The sequence below is a fragment of the Pecten maximus genome, chromosome 7, assembly GCF_902652985.1.
Source record: "Pecten maximus chromosome 7, xPecMax1.1, whole genome shotgun sequence".
NCBI classification, from domain to species: domain Eukaryota; kingdom Metazoa; phylum Mollusca; class Bivalvia; order Pectinida; family Pectinidae; genus Pecten; species Pecten maximus.
The window spans coordinates 40,113,615-40,136,795 of NC_047021.1; positions in this window are offsets into that span (position 1 = coordinate 40,113,615).

Below are 23,181 nucleotides of genomic sequence, written 5' to 3' on the forward strand. Positions count from 1 at the left end.
TTTATTCCCCGAAGCCTTGTATGCTGCCGAGTCTGTGGGTCTCGGACAGAATACCCCAGATGTTCTGGATAACATGAAACACAAATTGTATGTTTTTTAGTGACTTAACATCTACTCCAAGGAGAAACGGCCTCTAAAAGACACTGTATGTACCCAGGGTGGTAAACATAACGATCATCAGTGTTACGTATCTGTGTATTATGAACGTTGGCACCAGTCCTTAGGTCTCTGTGCATTATGAATATATCCCACCGCTGCCACCACTGTTACGTCTCTGTATATTATAAACATGTTCCACCTCGAGCTCTAGACATGTCCTTTCCGACGACAACAGTATAAAGGCGACTACCGTTGAACCTTGTCCTGACCTTTTGTTCAAAGAACTGTTTCTATCTTTCCTAATGTCAGAGTTGCATGGTTATAAATATGACTCAAATCTGGACATTTGCATAAACGACTCAAACTAATTACAAAGAACATCAACCTCAGGCAATGTTTTAGTGTTGTTAAAAAAAATTATTCCTGGGCTTAAAATCGGATATTCCTGCTATGAACTGATAAATGACATTAACTATCCTCAAACTCTTGGAAGACTTTGGGAATTCTTTCTTGGCAAGCAGTCTGTATACTGGCTCCGTACGTACTTCTTTCATCAAAGAGATTTTGAAATCATTAATTTACAAACACCGTTATTTGCACTGTCAGGTTTCAAATTAGCAAATTAACTTCAATCAATTTATAAAGTATAATATTGGATCAACAACATTCCAGGTATACATAATGCTGATTACTGATAAATATCAATAAATGGTGTTGGCCTGATGAGATAATCAATATGAGTTAAGGCAATCTGTGGAACTGCATAGACAAGGACCCGTGACATTATTTCACTGTAGACATATGTCGAACGGAAGTCAATGCCATGCGAGTATAGACCACCTTCCAAATACAAGTGCTCTGTTTTCGATACCATTGAAAAAGCAATAACCAAACGGTCTTCTCCTAGTCAACCATTCGATTGTTTTTACTGTTGTTAAAACCAGAACAATCGCTAAGTTGATTTTTCTCCTGAACATATTGCAAAGCAGCTACACCAAAAATGAAAGTATCTCCATTTTCTATGAAATGCCTTAAATCTTTATAACAAGATAAGTGGTGTATATGACTCTCTGAAAATTTACAGACAAGTAAGGATTGTCGTTTCGAACATATTCCGAACGAAATCGTCAAAAGGAAATACAATCGCAATATTTCAGTGTAAAACCCACAGTTTTATAAAATGGTTTTTTTTTTATAAAGATTCATTGGGAGAAAAAGAAGTCCACCAAACACCAGGTTCATATCGGCATGCCCCTTTCCCCTCGGTCAAAGACATTAGGCGGGGCCATAGATTATTAATCATTTTAAACCCATCTTACATGGATAAACTCTCATTTTCAACTTTGAGCATTCTTGGCAGAAGACTGTCAATGCTGACCACCAAAATAAATCATTTGAAAAAAATCCAATTATCTGAGCTTTTAGATACCCCTCATCTTCTCATCAGACGCATAGGAAGTGCATAAATGATGGAAGATTAAAATAAAAATACTAATGTTAAAACTGCCACGATAACGTGTTATTGTAGATAATATTTGAGACAATTGTAGGATTTGTCGTCTTAAAAATTAAATTGTTGGTACATGAGCACACAATGACTTCAAAATCAGGGGAAATGTTTATGAGGAATATGTAAAACGAAAGGTTTCCTTGACGCGCCAAAATTTGGTCAGGGTCGTACAGATCTGATAGAACTCATATTAACGTTACTGTTAACGGCTAAGTAACGGAAAACAAGATGACAGGGGTTCATTTTGATTTTTGACAGTTGAAGTTATCGCTTTTTCTCAGAAAGTTCCTCAGGGATCTTTCTCAAATTTCACCTGTATATTTTTCTTATTACCTTTTTGTGTATGTTTTATTTTGAGACTGATCAAAAAATTAGATAGCCGACAGGAGGCCATTTTAAATTTTGACAGTTGATCTTTCTCAAATTTTACCTGTAGGTTCTTCTTGGTCCCTAGACTTGGTGCTTGTTTCATTTTTAATTATTCATGAATAATAATGATAATTTCATTTGGATTACCCTTGTGTTAGTTAAAGTTTGTTATTGTTATTTCTCAGAAATTTCTTGATAGACCTTTCTTCAGATTTAGTATGTAGGTTCCTCCTGTTTTCAAAGGAGACAAAACTAGATAAAAAAAAATCTGTCTTACAGAGATCCAATAAAGATCTTTAGATGGTGGGCACCAAGATCCCTCTGGGGTCTCTTGTTAATCCAGAAAAGCTCAAGGACTAGTCTGTGGGTTGGATTGTTGTATTTCACCTTCTCCATTTATATAACCTCATAATGTCCGACATTTTGGCCTTCCCTGTTAAAATGTTTATTAACAAGTCCCTGCCTGTTATTTATTATTACAGATAGCTAGACGATTCTGCGTTTTTGATTTAAACAAAGATTGATTCTGAATTTGGACAAGTTAGAGGACGTTGTGTTTCGACTAGTCAGAACCATAATTCAACTTGGTGAAATTCATCAAGGTCGACCCTGTGTCTTCAGCCATTTCCAGTGGCGTGCATTTGGTCGATCAAGCATTGACTGCTATACTACACCCTGTGTACTCTTGTATGCGTAAATGTAGTAAATCTATTCAGGAATTTATCTTTTTTTTTGTTATTATTTAACCGGACAATTTCGACATGGTTATGTGCTGTATACCTTCATTATACCTGGTATATTGTTGTAAGATACAACATACGCTGGGTTTTATCACAGTATCCTTGATTAACGGGTGACGCTGGTACAACATTCAATACCCGTCTCTAATTTAGAGACATCCAGCACTAGTTGTAAATGCGTCCAACTATTATATCTGTATATGTATCTCACAGGTTATAAAACTCTATTGTTCATATAAACACTTAATTATATGAATTATTAATAAATACAATAATAACAAATTTTCAGCTATGTCACTAAGAATGACTTTACGTAAAAAACAACAAAAACAACAAACAAACAAAAACCCGGAAAAACAAACAAGCAAACAATCAAAACAAAACAAAAACAATTGGCATATACCGTGTTTGCTAAGCCGTGTTCAGTGTTTAAATCTTACTCCAATACCACTGTACCGACTGCACGTGCTATACAGTTGTATAGTGTATCTATAAGATCTCCGTTTCTATAGTTTGTGGTACATTGACCATATTGGCTTATTTTGTATTTCTCATTTATATAAATGTGTAGCTCATGTATCTGGTAACGTTGTAGATATTTTCGCATTTTGTACATTTCACAGCCTGGGTGATGTCTGTTTAAATTATAATTCTGGACTTTATAACTAGATTTACAATATATATGTGTTTGATTTTGAGTTGAATAATTTCCATGCTATACCAAATGTGTGTGGTTCTTGGCGGTAGTACCTATTGACCTGGCCTCTCAAGACATCTATTGCTGCTTGATAAAAATCGCTCGCCGCAATAGTTTCTCAAAACCTATGAGGATTACCTCCCTTACCCCAATGCGAGGATTGCAGCATTACATACTGTGCGACACTTGAGAATTTGTAGTGTATGTAAAAATGATGTCGAGGATGAATTTCATTTGATTCTAAAATGCCCGTGTTATTATGATATTCGTAATTAATATTTGAAAAGTTACTATTTAAAAAAAAAACAAGTATGTTTAAATTGATACAATTATTTAACGGACAAAATACCAAAGAATTAGAAAAATCGGCTAAATATATCAAAGCGGCAAATGTCAAAAGAATTTCTTTGCATACATGTAGTTATACTCTCCAAGTATATTGTCTCTGGCACGAATGCATTTTTTTTCCGGTGTTGTCAGTGTTTTGTAAATTGTATATTGTGTTTGTGTATGATACTGACGAGTCGGAATTCTCAAAGTTAATAAAGAACTTGAACTTGAACCTCCAAAAACATGGACTAAACGGCCAATTCATGATTTTACCCGTAACTTTACATTAAACATATATGCAGACATTGGTATATAGAATTTGACATACATAATAAATAACTAATTACAATATCAATACTTTCATGTTTTATCAGCATCCGTTCAGTAGCGAATTTTATTTACTAATCACTAAGAAAAAAAATCTTACTATGTACACCTGGAGAGCTTGCTCTGAAAGTAAGCAAAAGCATTTGAGATTTTCTGGTTTGTGTTTTTATTTATTTTTTTGTACATCCATCACAAGAACACTATTTACTTTTAATTACATGTGTATATATTATTTATATATATGTACACATTTTTTTTTTACTTTCGGGGACAATTCAGTACTGAGTAGCAGTAGGTTGGTAGGGATTGGTCCGGTCACCTGTTTCTGTATAACAGGTATCAAAATCAGCTTAAAAAGTTATAGTTTGTAGTAGGAAACTGGACATTGTTAAAGAAATACACACTTCCAGGCAAAATGAATGCTATCCAGGGCATAGTTTATTATGCATACTGACATCAGTAATCAAGGTCATTCAAGGTCATTATTTCAAAAGGTCAAGGTCAAATTTTGTTTCCTTTTCACTGATAAATATTTTATTGTGACATGTTGGTCATGCAATCAGGTTTTATTTATTATTGTGTATTCATTTGATTGTTATTTCCATTTGTTCATGTTTAGCCATCACATTAAATTTGTCGGCTAACAAATTTGAATTGAATATAGATATCTATGCTAATAGAACTCCTGAGAATATAGCACATGTAAATTACATTTCAATGAATTTTGCAGTTTGACTGAAATCGAGAGATACTTGGGTCACCCACAGGTACTTGGGGTCAGGAACTAAAGTTATAATGGAATTGTCCAATTTTAATTTGTAACATCATTTCTTGTCTATTTATGCACCGATATAACATTGGAATCGATTATAAAGCACTTTTTAAAAAAACACCCGTTTCTCGTTGTTATAATAAAAAAAACGCGCTTTATAATCGATTCCAATGTTGTATCGGCGCATAATTAGACAAGAAATGATGTTACAAATTATAATTAGACAATTCCAATATAACTTTAGTTCCTGACCCCAAGTACCTGTGGGGTCACGGTATGCGTACGGCCGCAGTGTATCCGGAATCAGTCATCTATTTGTAAGTTAGTGTATGACGTAACTTCTGCTCAGTAGCAAGCACGTGCTCAACATCTATACCACAAAGATAATTCCTGACACGATGGCGAATCCATACCACACCGGATGAAGATGTGAGTGAATCTAGACCGCCAGCATTTCCATTTGTTTCCTAAATACTTTATTTTAGTGTGAAGTTGTACCAGAGATGTGTATAGTCTTTGATTGTACTCGGTGATGGATCACCTCGCGATCGGTGACTCGGTGCTAACGGTTACAGTATTAAAATACCTTATACATAGTATAGGTACTTATGAAATATAAGAAAATAAACCTTATACATAGTATAGGTACTTATGAAATATAAGAAAATAAGGAAGTATTTATAAGCCACGTGCTAAGGACCTATACTAGAAGGAAAAAGTACTGGGCATTTTATTATTTGGTCAGGAAAAACCTTTCATTATAATCTGGAGATTCTAGTGTAAGGAGGGTCTCCCGCTAACTGAACTCCATCCCACCATATCAGACACAACAACTTTCCCTCAACCCCTCCTATACTTAGAACTGTGACTGGCCAATAAAATAAAATTTAGTTTAAAAGAGATAGCTGTCCATATTGAGTAATCATAGCCGTCTGCTGTTCCTCTGTCAGATAAGATTGTAGCTATCTGTAGTCGTTAGCTGTATCTGACTGATCAACATTTGATACAGTTTTGTTTGTTGTTGTATGTCAGCAGCTCCCTCATTGCCTGGAGATACAGAGGCTGAGAAAGTTGGTGTTTACTATAACCTAGGTCAACTCTTACTCTACAACAGACTATTGAGAGTGATGTTTGACTAAATTGGTCACCATCATCAAGTTTGAACCGTCATGAATGATGTGACTCAAATCTACTCTATATAATCAATTTAATGTCTTTTTGAAGATTTTCATCATATCTATTTTTAGATGTCCAGAAATTTGGAATATATGTTTTCCCAAGACTTTATGCAGTAAGGTAAGTAGAATTTCTTACTACAGGCACAAAAAATACATTGAATCATGTTTTGAAGACAATTACTTTTCACGGTTTTATCTGAGGGCTTTTTGCGGCCACTAATGGGCCCCATTCCTAATTGAAATTATTTCAGATTTAAGCCAAATTCCCAAAATTTTCAGCTTACTCCTGAAAAAATCTTCCCCAATTCACCAATTTTCTTCCCAAAATGAGACAAAAAGGCCCGCCATCCCAAATCGGTGAGAAAAAGCTCTGCTTTTCTAAAAAGGATTGGAATACCGTCAATCATAATTTTGATGGCAAGGTGCATGTTTATTGTGTTTTATTAATGAGATAATCCCACCTTCATTATCAAAAGAGTTGATCCTCCTAGATATTGTAATAAAAGGTTCCACGCTTAGGAAACTCATGTCTCTTAGATAGGGAAGCTAATATTTGTAGCAGAACTGGACTCGCGAGCTGTCGATGGCCAGGTTCCTGTTGCATATTTAGGTGTTCATACATGCTACAAGCTTGACATTCTTTGATAAAGTGTAATTTTGTAGAAAATTGTGTTCTTCTATCGGGCAAGAATGAATCAATTTGATACTAATGCTTAAGATTTCAATTAAATGAATATGTATTTACACAATGTATATGATCAGGAAAACAGTGTTTTGGACATTTTTGTCAATTTTCTGTGTAAATAGTTATCTTTCCATAAGACTGGTGTTGTTAAAAGTGCTATCCCTAGACAGACTAGACAAATGCATTGACTATTTGCAAACTGCAGAAAACTGATTAGAGATACTAAATTCTGACAGGTCATCAGTTTTCTTGTCTGAAGTCTGACAGGTCTTCAATTTCCTTAGCTATGCGCTTCTTGCTTTGAAGTCATTTTGTCAAGTCAGAAAGAAAATTGAACACTGTGGAATCCATTACTGTCATGCATACATGTATATCTGGGTGTATTTTCAAAACTTGCTCAGTGGTTTTCTGGAAAGGATCTAAAAGTTCATAACAGAAATTCTTTAGTGTTGTCTGCAGCTGACATCATTTGTAATGGTTTTTGGTCCAGAAATAACCATATATATAGGTAGAATTCACATCCTCAAATTTCAGCAAATCATGGAAAGTTATTGCATTGCTATAGATCTTGGATATTAGAGTGAACATGAAAAATTGTAGAAAATTATTTCTTATGCTTGAATAAATTATGATGTAAAATATATAGATCAGTAAAATTGGAAAACTAACTGACCTATGATTAGTTATCTTGATGATGATATAGAATTTGTTTACCTCTCATTCTCCTCCCTATTCTGTGATCTCCCACTTCAACCTTCCCCAAATATTACATTACTGCTATTATAATTACAGTGAAACCTGATAGGGGTTAAGAAACTTATAACAACCAATTAAGAATATCCAGGATGATTTTGGCCAATCTGGAATGTTGATTTCAAGGCCAATTGACCTGGCAGCTGTCCAGTAACATGAAAGCTGTAAAAGCTTGAGCTGAGGAGGAGAAAAGTGGCCACAGCCATATATTAGATTACAGACACACAGACATATGGTCTGCCAATTGTAACAGGGTTTCTAATTGGACAGATATGAAAGGTCACTGAAAGGTCGGATCCATTCAGGCTTCATATTATGAAGGTTTGAATGGAAATAATTTTGTTTGAATGTTCTTCATTGTTGTAGAATTGGGTTCGAGTATATTAAAGTAGAACTTTGGTACTATAAATTTTGAAGTTTCAGACTGAAATTACTTCCTGGGATCTTTATAATTTCATTTTGTGCTTGTGTGGCAATTTGAATTTCATGGTTTATCTTATCGGTGATGTTCCGCCCAATTTCCAATTTTGTTGCCACTTTTATTTATTATTTTCCCTCAGAATTGGTCTATTATAGTCGCATTTATTTTACTGACACAACAATATATGTAATTGTGTAGGGCTGCTGGTAGAATCAAGACTTTATAAACATATATCTCTTGTCCATTCACCTTGTTATCTAGCCATTCAGCCGTGTATCTCTCGACACTTGTCATTCATCCATTCATTGAATCTGTCAGTCGAAATGTTACTATATATATATTCATTTCATTCAACAGACATCCTCAGTATCTACCAAAGTCTCTTCCTCCTCAGGGCTTTTTCTGGGGGCTTTTTGGGGCCGTTAATGGGCCCCATTCCCAATTGAAATTATTTCATATTTCAGCCAAATTCCCAAAATTAGCAGTTTACTCTTGAAAAAATCTTTCCCAATTCACCAATTATCTTCCCAAAATGAGACAAAAAGGCCCTTTCCAAAACCAGTGAGAAAAAGCCCTGCTCCTTTCTGCATATAACACTCAAGTTTTTTTCCACAATTAATCCTTATAGATATTAGGTAGACTGGCCACCAGCCCCTTAGTTTTTTGTTCAAATTACTCCACCAAATTCTAATACTAGATTATCTCCCCCTAGTTTTAAATTTAGAATCCTGAATATCTTCCAACTTTTCCAACAGCCTGTTGATATAGAGGGATATTATTTAACTTGAATTAATTCATGTGCCTAATTCACTGTCAATGTCACGAGGTGCAAATGTGTTAAAAATTTCTTTTTTAAACAAACTTTAGATATTCATGCATGGTGTCAAGTGAAATATTTTACTGTAAGTTACTGATTTGAAGGGCTATACATTTTGAATAAATAATCTTGATACTTTCCTTGTCAGTATGACCTTGAGAAGTAACTAGCAGATAGCTTGCTGAGATAGTACCTTTTTTTTGCTCAAACAACACTGGCTGACTAGCTGTGACAGTCATTTCAATATTAAAGTGTCCCCATGCTCTGAAATTTGACATTTCACTCCAAAGATTTTTCTTGTAAGTGAATAAGGGTTCCACAAATGAAGTTCTGTATATAGTCTGCAATCAGCATACCACAGTAGGATAAAACAAACATCCGAGCTATTAGCCTACTTCCATATATAGAATATTGTCTTTCTGGTCTATTTTAGCTTTCCATAGATTTAATTTTTGAACAGAATAGAAAACTAATTGAGTTGCTGTTTAAGAGGAAAAAGTTAACTGTTGAATGACGATAAAGTTTGTTTCTGTGCAAATATGCTGTAAAATCAATAATTACATTTTGACAAAATTGTCAACAATTGAATGTGGTATTAATTAGATTTGGCAAGTACACCTAGTTTTCTCAAGTGTTTATGACCAGAAGTCTATAGTGTTTCTATTATTATTGATCCAAGTGAGTAACTCTGACATATGGACAGGTTGTGTGGATTGGTGATACAATTGGATTTGAGAAATTTCAGAATTAAGGACATTCTATGAGTAGGGATAAAGTCTCAGAATTAAGGACATTCTATGAGTAGGGGTAAAGTCTCAGAATTAAGGACATTCTGTCAGTAGGGGTAAAGTCTCAGAATTAAGGACATTCTATGAGTAGGGGTAAAGTCTCAGAATTAAGGACATTCTATGAGTAGGGGTAAAGTCTCAGAATTAAGGACATTCTATGAGTAGGGGTAAAGTCTCAGAATTAAGGACATTCTATGAGTAGGGGTAAAGTCTCAGAATTAAGGACATTCTATGAGTAGGGGTAAAGTCTCAGAATTAAGGACATTCTATGAGTAGGGGTAAAGTCTCAGAATTAAGGACATTCTATGAGTAGGGATAAAGTCTCAGAATTAAGGACATTCTATCAGTAGGGGTAAAGTCTCAGAATTAAGAACATTCTATGAGTATGGGTGAAGTCTCAGAATTAAGGACATTCTATGAGTAGGGGTAGAATCTCAGAATTAAGAACATTCTATGAGTAGGGGTAGAATCTCAGAATTAATGACATTCTATGAGTAGGGGTAGAATCTTAGAATTAAGAACATTCTGTCAGTAGGGGTAAAGTCTCAGAATTAAGAACATTCTATCAGTATGGGTGAAGTCTCAGAATTAATGACATTCTATGAGTAGGGGTAGAATCTTAGAATTAAGAACATTCTGTCAGTAGGGGTAAAGTCTCAGAATTAAGGACATTCTATGAGTAGGGGTAAAGTCTCAGAATTAAGGACATTCTATGAGTATGGGTAAAGTCTCAGAATTAAGGACATTCTATGAGTAGGGGTAAAGTCTCAGAATTAAGGACATTCTATGAGTAGGGGTAAAGTCTCAGAATTAAGGACATTCTATGAGTAGGGGTAAAGTCTCAGAATTAAGGACATTCTATGAGTAGGGGTAGAATCTCAGAATTAAGAACATTCTATGAGTAGGGGTAGAATCTCAGAATTAAGGACATTCTATGAGTAGGGGTAGAATCTCAGAATTAAGGACATTCTGTCAGTAGGGGTAAAGTCTCAGAATTAAGGACATTCTATGAGTAGGGGTAAAGTCTCAGAATTAAGGACATTCTATGAGTAGGGGTAAAGTCTCAGAATTAAGGACATTCTGTCAGTAGGGGTTAAGTCTCAGAATTAAGGACATTCTGTCAGTAGGGGTGAAGTCTCAGAATCAAGAACAATATTCTGTCAGTAGGGGTTAAGTCTCAGAATTAAGGACATTCTGTCAGTAGGGGTAAAGTCTTAGAATTAAGGACATTCTGTCAGTAGGGGTGAAGTCTGGGAATGGAGAACATTCTGTGAGTAGGGGTAAAACATTTATGTTAGTGTTGTTGTTACTTGTAGTAGTTTTTACCGCAATGAGATATTATAGAGTTAGACAAACTGACTATTTCACAGATCTACACAAACCGACTATTTCACAGATCTACACAAGCTGACTATTTCACATATCTACACAAACTCACTATTTCAGAGAGCTACATAATCGCACTATTTCACAGATCTATAAAAACTCACTATTTCAGAGAGCTACACAAACTCATTATTTCAGAGAGCTACACAAACTCACTATTTCACAGATCTATACAAACTCACTATTTCACAGATCTGCACAAACTCACTATTTCACAGAGGTACACAGACTCACTATTTCACAGATCTACACAAACTCACTATTTCACAGATCTACACAAACTCACTATTTCACAGATCTACACAATCTCACTATTTCACAGATCTACACAAGCTCACTATTTCACAGATCAATACAAACTCACTATTTCAGAGATCTTTACACTCACTATTTTACAGATCTACACAAATTCACGATTTCACAGATCTACACAAATTCACTATTTCACAGATCTACACAAATTCACTATTTCACAGATCTACATGAACTCACTATTTCACAGATCTACACAAACTGACTATTTCACAGATCTACACAAACTCAACTATTTCACAGATATAAACAAACTCACTATTTCACAGATCAACACAAACTCACTATTTCACAGATCTACACAAACTCAATATTTCACAGATCAACACAAACTCACTATTTCACAGATCTACACAAACTCAATATTTCACAGATCTTTACACTCACTATTTTACAGATCTACACAAATTCACAATTTCACAGATCTACACAAACTCACTATTTCCCAGATCTACACAAACTCACTATTTCACAGATCTACACAAACTGACTATTTCACATATCTACACAAACTGACTATTTCACAGATCAACACAAACTGACTATTTCACAGATCTACACAAACTGACTATTTCACAGATCTACATGAACTCACTATTTCACAGATCTACACAAACTCACTGTTTCACAGATCTACACAAACTCACTATTTCACAGATCTACACAAACTCACTATTTCACAGATCTACACAAACTCACTATTTCACAGATCTACATGAACTCACTATACGACAGAGCTAAAAAAAAAAAGATAAAAAACCCTCACTATTTCAGAGAGCTACACAACGATACTCATCTCAGATATACTGTGACACTCCTAACTCTTCGTCCCATTAAAACAAATACCCTTACAAAAAAACTTTTTTTTGCCCATATAGAGGTGCTGCTGTTGGAGTTCAGATAGCGCCCATTATAGAACAGTAGTCGGATGGACTGGCATGTATGGTAATTGAGAGGGCGTGGGTCAGAGGCTGACACACAAAAACAACAAATCCTTGTTGTAGGGTGCATTTATAACCATTATATCTCTGACATGAACTGCCTTTCTCAAAACCACTTTATATAAAATATAGAATTTATCTATAAAGTCCTGATAAAATAGATATAATTTCTGTTCAGTTTGTTTTGGCATATTTGACTGACAGGATATTTATTAACTATATATATGTGTGTTTTTCTTCTTTTTTTCCCCCTTTTTATTCTGCTTTCCATCTTTATATATATTGGTCATTTAAGTGGTACAAAATGAAAGTTTACATCAGACAAAAAAATGTTTTCTAAAACTGCAAATGGGACATTAGAAATTTAATCAGATGTAATCTCAGTATGAAATTGTAGCTACCCCTCATACATCAGATATACTCACAATATAAAATTGTAGTTACCCCTCATACATCAGATATACTCACAATATAAAATTGTAGTTACCCCTCATACATAAGATATACTCACAATATAAAATTGTAGTTACCCCTCATACATCAGATATACTTACAGTATAAAATTGTAGTTACCCCTCATACATAAGATATACTTACAGTATAAAATTGTAATGTTTCCCCTCATACATCAGATATACTTACAGTATAAAATTGTAGTTACTCCTCATACATAGATATACTCACAATATAAAATTGTAGTTACCCCTCATACATAAGATATACTCACAATATAAAATTGTAGTTACCCCTCATACATCAGATATACTTACAGTATAAAATTGTAGTTACCCCTCATACATCAGATATACTCACAATATAAAATTGTAGTTACCCCTCATACATAAGATATACTCACAATATAAAATTGTAGTTACCCCTCATACATCAGATATACTTACAGTATAAAATTGTAGTTACCCCTCATACATCAGATATACTTACAGTATGAAATTGTAGTGTTGCCCCTCATACATCAAATATACTTACAGTATAAAATTGTAGTTACTCCTCATACATCAGATATACTTACAGTATAAAATTGTAGTTACTCCTCATACATCAGATATACTTACAGTATAAAATTGTAGTTACCCCTCATACATCAGATATACTTACAGTATAAAATTGTAGTTACCCCTCATACATCAGATATACTTACAGTATAAAGTTGTAGTGTTACCCCTCATACATCAGATATACTTACAGTATAAAATTGTAGTTACCCCTCATACATCAGATATACTTACAGTATAAAATTGTAGTGTTACCTCTCATACATACAATATACTTACAGTATAAAATTGTAGTTACCCCTCATACATCAGATATACTTACAGTATAAAATTGTAGTGTTACCCCTCATACATACAATATACTTACAGTATAAAATTGTAGTTACCCCTCATACATCAGATATACTTACAGTATAAAATTGTAGTGTTACCCCTCATACATCAGATATACTTACAGTATAAAATTGTAGTTACCCCTCATACATCAGATATACTTACAGTATAAAATTGTAGTGTTACCTCTCATACATACAATATACTTACAGTATAAAATTGTAATTACCCCTCATACATCAGATATATTTAAAGTATAAAATTGTAGTGCTACCTCTTTCTGCCTTTTCCTGAATTGGTGAATTTCTTTTCTTCTGAAAGTATTTATTAAAATAGCATGATTAGGATCTGAAACACAGTCGTTCGGTTCATAAACTTTACCTTATAAAACTGCTTGCCTGTCAACCTCTGTCTACTGTTTTGAGATAAGGGGTGATCGTTTACTAAGGAAACGCCCTTTTTTAACGAATGGATATGTAGCTTTGATACAAATAAGTGGCACCCTCAGTATGATAAACACATGTAATGGGGGTCGGGAGCCACATGATAATCTTGTGAGTAAAAGATTTTTTTCACACCAGGGGGAGATAACTCTATTATGATAGTAAAACCTGTCTGTCAATGTCTTTTCTCTCTCACAGAGAAGATAAGGAATTCAATTTGTGTGAATCTCCTCAACAACACATTATGTAATTCATTCCTGTGTCCTGCTGAGAGTTTCCTGGTTTCTGGAACACACACCCCTCCCTCACTTAACTTTCATCACTAAAACTCGATATCAAAATCAGCAGAAAAAAAAAAGATGGAAGATTAGAATTGATAAGATTTGTTTTTACGGTATACAAGATTACACAAGTGTTTTTTTTTTATCCTTTTGATCGGCAGTGTGTTTTAATCTTAACGGATATCTTGTCTACATTTTTTGTGGTTTTGATGTATTTATTTACTAACAAACCTCTGAATAGTTATCTTGAAAAATGAAAAAAAAAATGAAAAAAAAAAAATTTTTAGATTTTAGATTTAACATGAATTTGTATTATTTGGATATTGCCAATACATATTCCCAGAAAAAAGAAAACTACACAACAAATAAGTTTCTCTCAGTGTTATTGACAAATAACTGCTCTAGAGATTGACACCTTGGATTTTGCATAAAAGATCCACAAAATATCAGTTTTGTATTCGTATGTTTTTCCCCACAATGTACTTAGCACATGTGACCACACACTTCCACTGTTAATCCAAACTGTCAGGGGAGTATAGAACTGGGAAAGTGTCACTTCAAATATTCCTGTTTCTGTCAAATCAGATATCCAAACGGTTGTGACTTTCTCCAGTTTGTCATCCTCTGTGTAGGAATCTTTAACAGCAGTATGGAGGCAAATTTAGTCTTTAGGGATATGCAGGGACATCAAATTGAACCACTATCAAAGTTGCAGTTCTGTGATTTTTATAAAAGTGCATATTTTTACAGTTTAAATGTACTTTGAGTACGGTAGTATTGATTGGTTTAGGCCAAATATTAAAATTTACCCAGAAGGACAGCTGTCATACATTTCATATGAAATTATTGATTGTTTGATATTAATTTTAATATTTTGTTCAGTAAAACTTGCATGTTATTACATTAAAAATCACTTGTGCCTATCAGTTGATTAAAATACATTGGATAAGTCACATGTTTTGTTTGGTCCCAATTTTGTGACTTCTTAATATCTTAGTAAATCAAACATGGATATTTTGAACACTGTTGAATTGAATACTTAGGTTTATGTAATATATATTTTGTGGTCCATCCCTTACATATTGTACCAAAATTCCTTTTTTGTGTCGAACATCTAGGCGTCATGTCTCAGGTAAAAATTCCTTGATTCGGTCTGATGGACTAATTGTGACCGATCAGCAATCACAGTGTCAACAGTTTGTAGCTATCGATTGATTGTTAATCCCTTTGTTTATATGGATGCACAAATGAAGGTTTAAACCTCTAAATAAAGATGAAATCTTCTGTAGGGACAGCATTTCGTTAGCCTTTTTATGCACACGACCACAAAACATCAGAAGGAAAAAGTAAGGGAGAGATAGACCTACTGTACAGATACAGACTAAAATGTCATTTCCAATCGTAAGTTAATGACTCAATTTTCTCATTTTGTTAATTTATTCAAATGGTTAAAATGAAAAAACTATTTTGTTCTTTGCGAAAAACTTTGGCCAGTTATACTTTAGAGACTTTGCTTAGGCCTTCACCTTTTGTATCCCCATCGATCAACATGTATTTTCAATCCTTGTATCCTAGATTTGCATGTGTCCGGGTCAGTATATGTTTCCAGAATATTGTATTTTTCTGAAGGAACTTGGCCCTAATTGGTCTCCAGAATCTTAGTTCTTACCATGATGATCAAAGACCTGGTTTCATTCAAGAGACAAGTGGGACCAGTTTCTTTACAAAAATTAAGGGCTGGAATTGAGCTTTCAAGGGATTGAGTTTGGTTTGTTTTGTTTAATGTCCTATCAACAGCCAGGGTCATTTTAGGACGTGCATGGTTTTGGAGGTGGAGGAAAGCCAGAGTACCCGGAGAAAAAACACCGACCTACGATCAATACCAGGCAACTGCCCCACTTGGGTTTCGAACTCACAACCCAGAGGTGGTGGGCTAGTGATAAAGTTTTGGGACACCTTAACCGCTCGGCCACCACAGCCCCCTTTCAAGGGAACCTTATAATTTCCCTTCCAAATACGAGTAAAGAAACTGCCTCGCTATGGAACAGTTATGTATGGCGGATGATACATAGAGTACTCTACGGTTACAAATTTAGAAAGGTGTTTTGAACGAAAAATGGTTAGAATTTGAACCCAATATTTTAAGGCAGGAATCCATCATTTTGACATAAGTCTCTGGTCTGTTATGTTGAAATAGTTTACCATGAGTTCAGTAGCACTTCAGACCTACTTTTGTCAGTAGTCCAATAATATGCTAAAAATAAACAAAGAGTAAATAAAACAATTCCCTACAGGTGTTAGTCATAATTTCATTGTTATTTAACATCCCCTCCGAGTTTTGTCCAGTCTGTATCGGTATGTTGACCTTTCAGGGTCACGGAAGTACTGGACGCTTTATTGGTGACATTTATTGATGTCTGTTTTCACTGTGAGATGGACAACATGGCTGATTAATGAATATTTAGTGTTGGACTAGGACGGTAAAGATGGTGTTTTTCATTGCCCGTTTTATCCATGGGTTTCCACCCTTACCATTATAGTGATGTTGTAAACATATAAGAAACATGTTTACCAATAGGATTTATGTGTCGCCCTAATGGGCTCAAGTACATTGTATTTATAGTAATGTAATACTGTAGTCCCTTCCATGTAAAAATGTATCACGATTGTCAGATAGTATCTTACACTTTGTCTCAAGAAAAGATCTTACACTTAGCCTGTCTCTCTATGCTAAAGATAATTATTTTAAACTTTGCCGAGATATTTATCTTACAACATTTTTATTGGATAATAACATGTAGTTACAGTATTTTTTTTACGTGATGCCTCAGATAAGTATCTTACACTTTCAGAAAAAGATCTAATATTTTTAATTAACACTCGGCCTACTTGCTAGATAATTATTTCACACATTGCCAGAGATATTTATCTTACAAAATTTGTCTCAGATAATTATCTTCAGAAAGAGATCATACACCCAGCCTTAAATTACTACCTATCTTTCTTAGCTTTTGATAATAGTTTTACACTTTGAAAAAAAATCTTTGATTACTATATATCTAAGCTTTAGATAATTTTCTTACACTTAGCCATACACTAAGTCTCACACTTTGCCTCATGCTTAAAGTCTCACATTAACCATCACTCATAAGTCTCACACTTTGCCTATCACTAAGTCTCACACTAACTCTCACGAACTCACGCTAATTAAGTCTCACACTAAGTATCACACTAACTCTAGCACGAACTCACACTAATTAAGTCTCACACCAAGTCTCACACCAAGTCTCACACCAAGTCTCACACTAACTCTAGCACTAACTCACACTAATTAAGTCTCACACTAAGTCTCACACCAAGTCTCACACCAAGTCTCACACTAAGTCTCACACCAAGTCTCACACTAAGTCTCACACTAACTCTCACGAACTCACGCTAATTAAGTCTCACACCAAGTATCACACCAAGTCTCACACTAACTCTAGCACTAAATCACACTAATTAAGTCTCACACCAAGTCTCACACCAAGTCTCACACCAAGTCTCACACTAACTCTAGCACTAACTCACACTAATTAAGTCTCACACCAAGTCTCACACCAAGTCTCACACTAAGTCTCACACCAAGTCTCACACCAAGTCTCACACTAACTCACAAACTCACGCTAATTAAGTCTCACACCAAGTATCACACCAAGTCTCACACTAACTCTAGCACTAACTCACACTAATAAAGTCTCACACCAAGTCTCACACTAGTCTCACACCAAGCCTCACAATAAGTATCACCCTAACTCTCACACTAAGTCTCACACCAAGTCTCACACTAACTCTAGCACTAACTCACACTAATTAAGTCTCACACCAAGTCTCACACCAAGTCTCACACTAAGTCTCACACCAAGTCTCACACCAAGTCTCACACTAACTCACAAACTCACGCTAATTAAGTCTCACACCAAGTATCACACCAAGTCTCACACTAACTCTAGCACTAACTCACACTAATAAAGTCTCACACCAAGTCTCACACTAGTCTCACACCAAGCCTCACAATAAGTATCACCCTAACTCTCACACTAAGTCTCACACCAAGTCTCACACTAACTCTAGCACTAACTCACACTAATTAAGTCTCACACTAAGTCTCACACCAAGTCTCACACTAACTCTAGCACTAACTCACACTAATAAAGTCTCACACCAAGTCTCACACTAGTCTCACACCAAGCCTCACAATAAGTATCACCCTAACTCTCACACCAAGTCTCACACCAAGTCTCACACCAAGTCTCACACCAAGTCTCACACTAACTCTAGCACTAATTCACACTAATAAAGTCTCACACCAAGTCTCACACTAAGTCTCACTAAGTCTCACACGTTGCGACTCACATACACTTAGCCATACAGATTTAAAACTTCATGGTAAGAGCATTGACCATGTTTTTCCTTTTGATACATGAACTATTGGATGAATGATTTCCTTATTTCCCAAGAATTCTGTGAAACCACCAGCGAAGTAAAACCGTTTGTGACCACCAGCGTGGTCGTAACAGGAAGTTTTATATGTATACAACTTTCTTTCTTGGCTGGTATTACTTTCACTGTTCACAGAATCTGTTATTTTTTATGAGCATTTGTCCAGCACATTCATTTGTACTAAGACTATGATATAAACACACTTAACAAGAGAACAAATGTTCACTGTAACAGCTGACCTGACTCTGATCAGATGAGGTACTTATTCTATGGCATTTCCTATCAGGATTTTTTCTTTGCTGGTTCCAGTACACCGCTGATTTTTCAGGGAATGTATTTTTTGGAGCCAACTGAAATACTGGACATAACATTGTTGGTTTGACTACTCATTTTAGTATCTTGTTCACCTTTCTAGTTGAGCTAACTGAGCGAAACTTGGTGTGCATCGTCATTCATTTGTTGTCTGTTGTCAGTCGTCCATTGTTAGTTTACATTTTCATATTTCAACTTCTCAAAAATTCCTGAACCAATTTTGAGGAAATTTTGTAGGAACCTTCCTGTGCCAAACATCAACAGAGATTGAAATTATATGGTCTCAAACACCCAATGGCCAGGCATGCGTGGCCAAAAAGGGTCAGATTGACTGATGTTTCAAAAATCATGTTCTCAAGACCTAGATATCCCAAGGAGTTGATTGGTGGGATCAAAATTGACTGAAATATATTAGAACTCAGATGACCTGGATTAAGGCCCTTATAATTGGGCCTCTTTCAATGTTTCAAAACATCTGAGGGCTTTCTGGGGCCATTAATGGGCCCCATGCCCATTTAGAATAATTTCGTATCTAAGCCAAATTTCCAAAATTTGGATCTTTTTTCATGAAAAATCTTTCCCAATTCGCAAATTTTCTTTTCAAAATGAGACAAAAAGGCCCATCCCTAACCAGTGAGAAAAAGCCCTGACATTGTTGCCATGGTTACCAAACCTAGGGTTACAATTCATGTTGTATCATGTGTTTTGCAATTTGCTCTTTGCAAGTTGTAAACTTACATTTCAGGAAATTTTATATATCTAGATTCTCATATGTCAAAATTATAATTGGATTACATTGATCTGATTCTCTGAAGCTTTAAAAGAAAAAGAAAAAGAAAATTTTAATTCAATATATCAGTTGTTATAATCAACTGGCATCAATGATTTCAAAGCCGTGCTTTGCATAAATTCCTATTAATACTTTCACGTGGTGAGATTTATTAACCTGGAAAGGATGTTGAATTCATTATTATGTACATGTATTAGTTAATTGTGTCTCATAAATTTTGTTAACCACTCAATTAATCATATAGGAAATAAGAATTATGAAATCCAAGATGTTTGGTAGATCTGAATTTAATTACCTGATGACACTATTTGATATCTGTCTTGTGTATGGAGATGTGCTGGCCATGGTTCAAGTTCTGGGGCACTTTTTGTGAAAAATCTCTGGATTAGAAAGAAATCTCCCATAATTAATAATTGTATATGGTTAGAGTGTAAAATGCAGTTTTGGAGATTTCTGTCAAATAGATAAATCTTGACAATGGTGGTTCGTGTTTCAGGATATTAGATAGGACATGGTTATAGCCATGTTTACTAATCATAGAAATTTAGAAAACACTTTAAAAAATCTAATTTTGTATGGCTGTACTCAGGGACATTTGTGAACAATTTCAACAGATTAACACATTTGCCTTTCATCTAGGTGGCAGGGGTTCGATCCCTTAATCAGATACAAAATGGGTCACTTGCCTGACCATGTGGGTTTTTCCTTGTTACTCCTGTTTCCTCCCACAGTATGACCGCTCGAGTGCATCCCTCTTGGCCAAAAAGCATAATGTAAGTTGCAATTGTAAAAATAAATAAAGTTTACTTTTACTTCAACAGAAATTTAATTTTCCATGAAGTTGCTAATACTAACAGACATCCTTCTAAACATATTGCACATTTCCTCATCCACTGAAATGTCTACCGTTTTGGATGTCTTTCGTACCTCTTTTGCTTAACTTCAAGAAGTTTAATGTTGGTACATGTACCAAAGTGGTGCTGAACGTACATGAAACCGTGAACAGTACAATGTCACAGGCCACCGTGAACAGTACAATGTCAATGTGAAACCTTGAGCAGTACAATGTCACAGGTAACCTTGAGCAGTACAATGTCAATGTGAAACCTTGAGCAGTACAATGTCAATGTGAAACCTTGAGCAGTACAATGTCACAGGAAACCTTGAACAGTACAATGTCAATGTGAAACCTTGAACAGTACAATGTCAATGTGAAACCTTGAGCAGTACAATGTCACAGGAAACCTTGAGCAGAACAATGTCACATGAAACCTTGAACAGTACAATGTCACAGGAAAACTTGAGCAGTACAATGTCAATGTGAAACATTGAGCAGTACAATGTCAATGTGAAACATTGAGCAGTACAATGTCAATATGAAACCTTGAGCAGTACAATGTCACATGAAACCTTGAACAGTACAATGTCACAGGAAAACTTAAGCAGAACAATGTCACAGGAAACCTTGAACAGTACAATGTCACATGAAACCTTGAACAGTACAATGTCACAGGAAAACTTAAGCAGAACAATGTCACAGGAAACCTTGAACAGTACAATGTCACAGGAAAACATGAGCAGTACAATGTCAATATGAATCCTTGAACAGTACAATGTCACAGGAAAACTTGAGCAGAACAATGTCACAGGACACTGAGCAGTACAATGTCACAGGAAACCTTGAGCAGTACAATGTCACAGGAAACCTTGAACAGTGCAATGTCACAGGAAAACTTTAGCAGTACAATGTCACAGGAAAACATGAGCAGTACAATGTCACAGGAAATCTTGAGCAGTACAATGCCATTTGAAACTGAGCATTACAATATCACAGGAAATCTTGAGCAGTACAATGTCACAGGAAAACATGAGCAGTACAATGTCAATATGAATCCTTGAACAGTACAATGTCACAGGAAAACTTGAGCAGAACAATGTCACAGGACACTGAGCAGTACAATATCACAGGAAACCTTGAGCAGTACAATGTCACAGGAAACCTTGAACAGTGCAATGTCACAGGATAACTTTAGCAGTACAATGTCACAGGAAAACCTGAACAGTACAATATCAATGTGAAACATTGAGCAGTACAATGTCACAGGAAACCTTGAGCAGAACAATGTCACAGGACACTGAGCAGTACAATGTCACAGGAAACCTTGAGCAGTACAATGTCAATATGAATCCTTGAACAGTACAATGTCACAGGAAAACATGAGCAGTACAATGTCAATATGAATCCTTGAGCAGTACAATGTCATTTGAAACTGTGAGCAGTACAATGTCACAGGAAAACTTGAGCAGTACAGTGTCATTTTCTGAAATATCTCTTACATATTAGGTCAATATCAATATTTGAAAACAATTTCTGATATTAATGCCTTATTATCCATGTTTTTCAGGCCCTTTGGGCATTTTGTTTGCTATTTTTGTGGATGTGCATCGGCCAAGTCTGACATTTGAGATAGTAGAGCAAGGGGAAGTCTCCATTGATCTATGACAAAACTATGATATACAAGTTTTAAAAGCCGAGCATCTTAAAATCTGTATTGATTTGACTGTGTAGCAGATTATTTTTTTTAAATCAAAAATACATCGCACGCTTTAAAGGTCTCTTGAATTTTTCCCACAAATTGTTGAAGTTTCGGTCATTAAATTGTTTTTGGTGTCTTTGAGGATATTTTGCTTTTAGTAGAAATGGTAGAAGTAGTACAGATTTCTATCAGAAAGTGTCAGAGTTTCATGAGTGATGTTGTCATGTACTTTTGTAATCACAGCATATGTCTGTAACTTCAGTATTGAGATGCCTGACCTTTGATTCATTAGTCAAGGGACAAATAAACCGGTAGAAAAACACAAGCCTAGATAGATATCTATTCTTAAGCCTACGGAAAGTCACCACCTCAAAGGCTTCCTTTAATATTTCCAAAGAAGATATTTGCTACGGAGACCAGTCTAAGAGGGCATATCAAGATCTGTAGATATAATTAAATAACCGGAGGTCAATGCTCGACCTACTTCATTTTAGGTCATCTGACTAGAAAGGTCAGGATGACCTAAAGTCATCATGCTTTGTCCATCATCGTGTGCCGTGCATCAACTTTTCACATTTCAAACTTCCTTTCAAATTTTACCAGTGGGACTGAGCGCTAACTTGCCTGAAATGATCCCGAAATGGTCCTGACCAAGTGTTGTTATTTTTTGGGTCAGTCAAAAATCCAAGATGGCGGCCATCTTGAATAACACATTTAAAATTTCTTTTCCAGTTCCATTGGTACTATTGAGTTGAAAATTGGTGGGAATGTTAAGGAAGGGGAGCCAACAAAGTGTTGTTATTTTTCAGCCTCGTAAAAACATCGCAGCCACGGCTGACATTTTCTAACATAATTGTGTGTAATC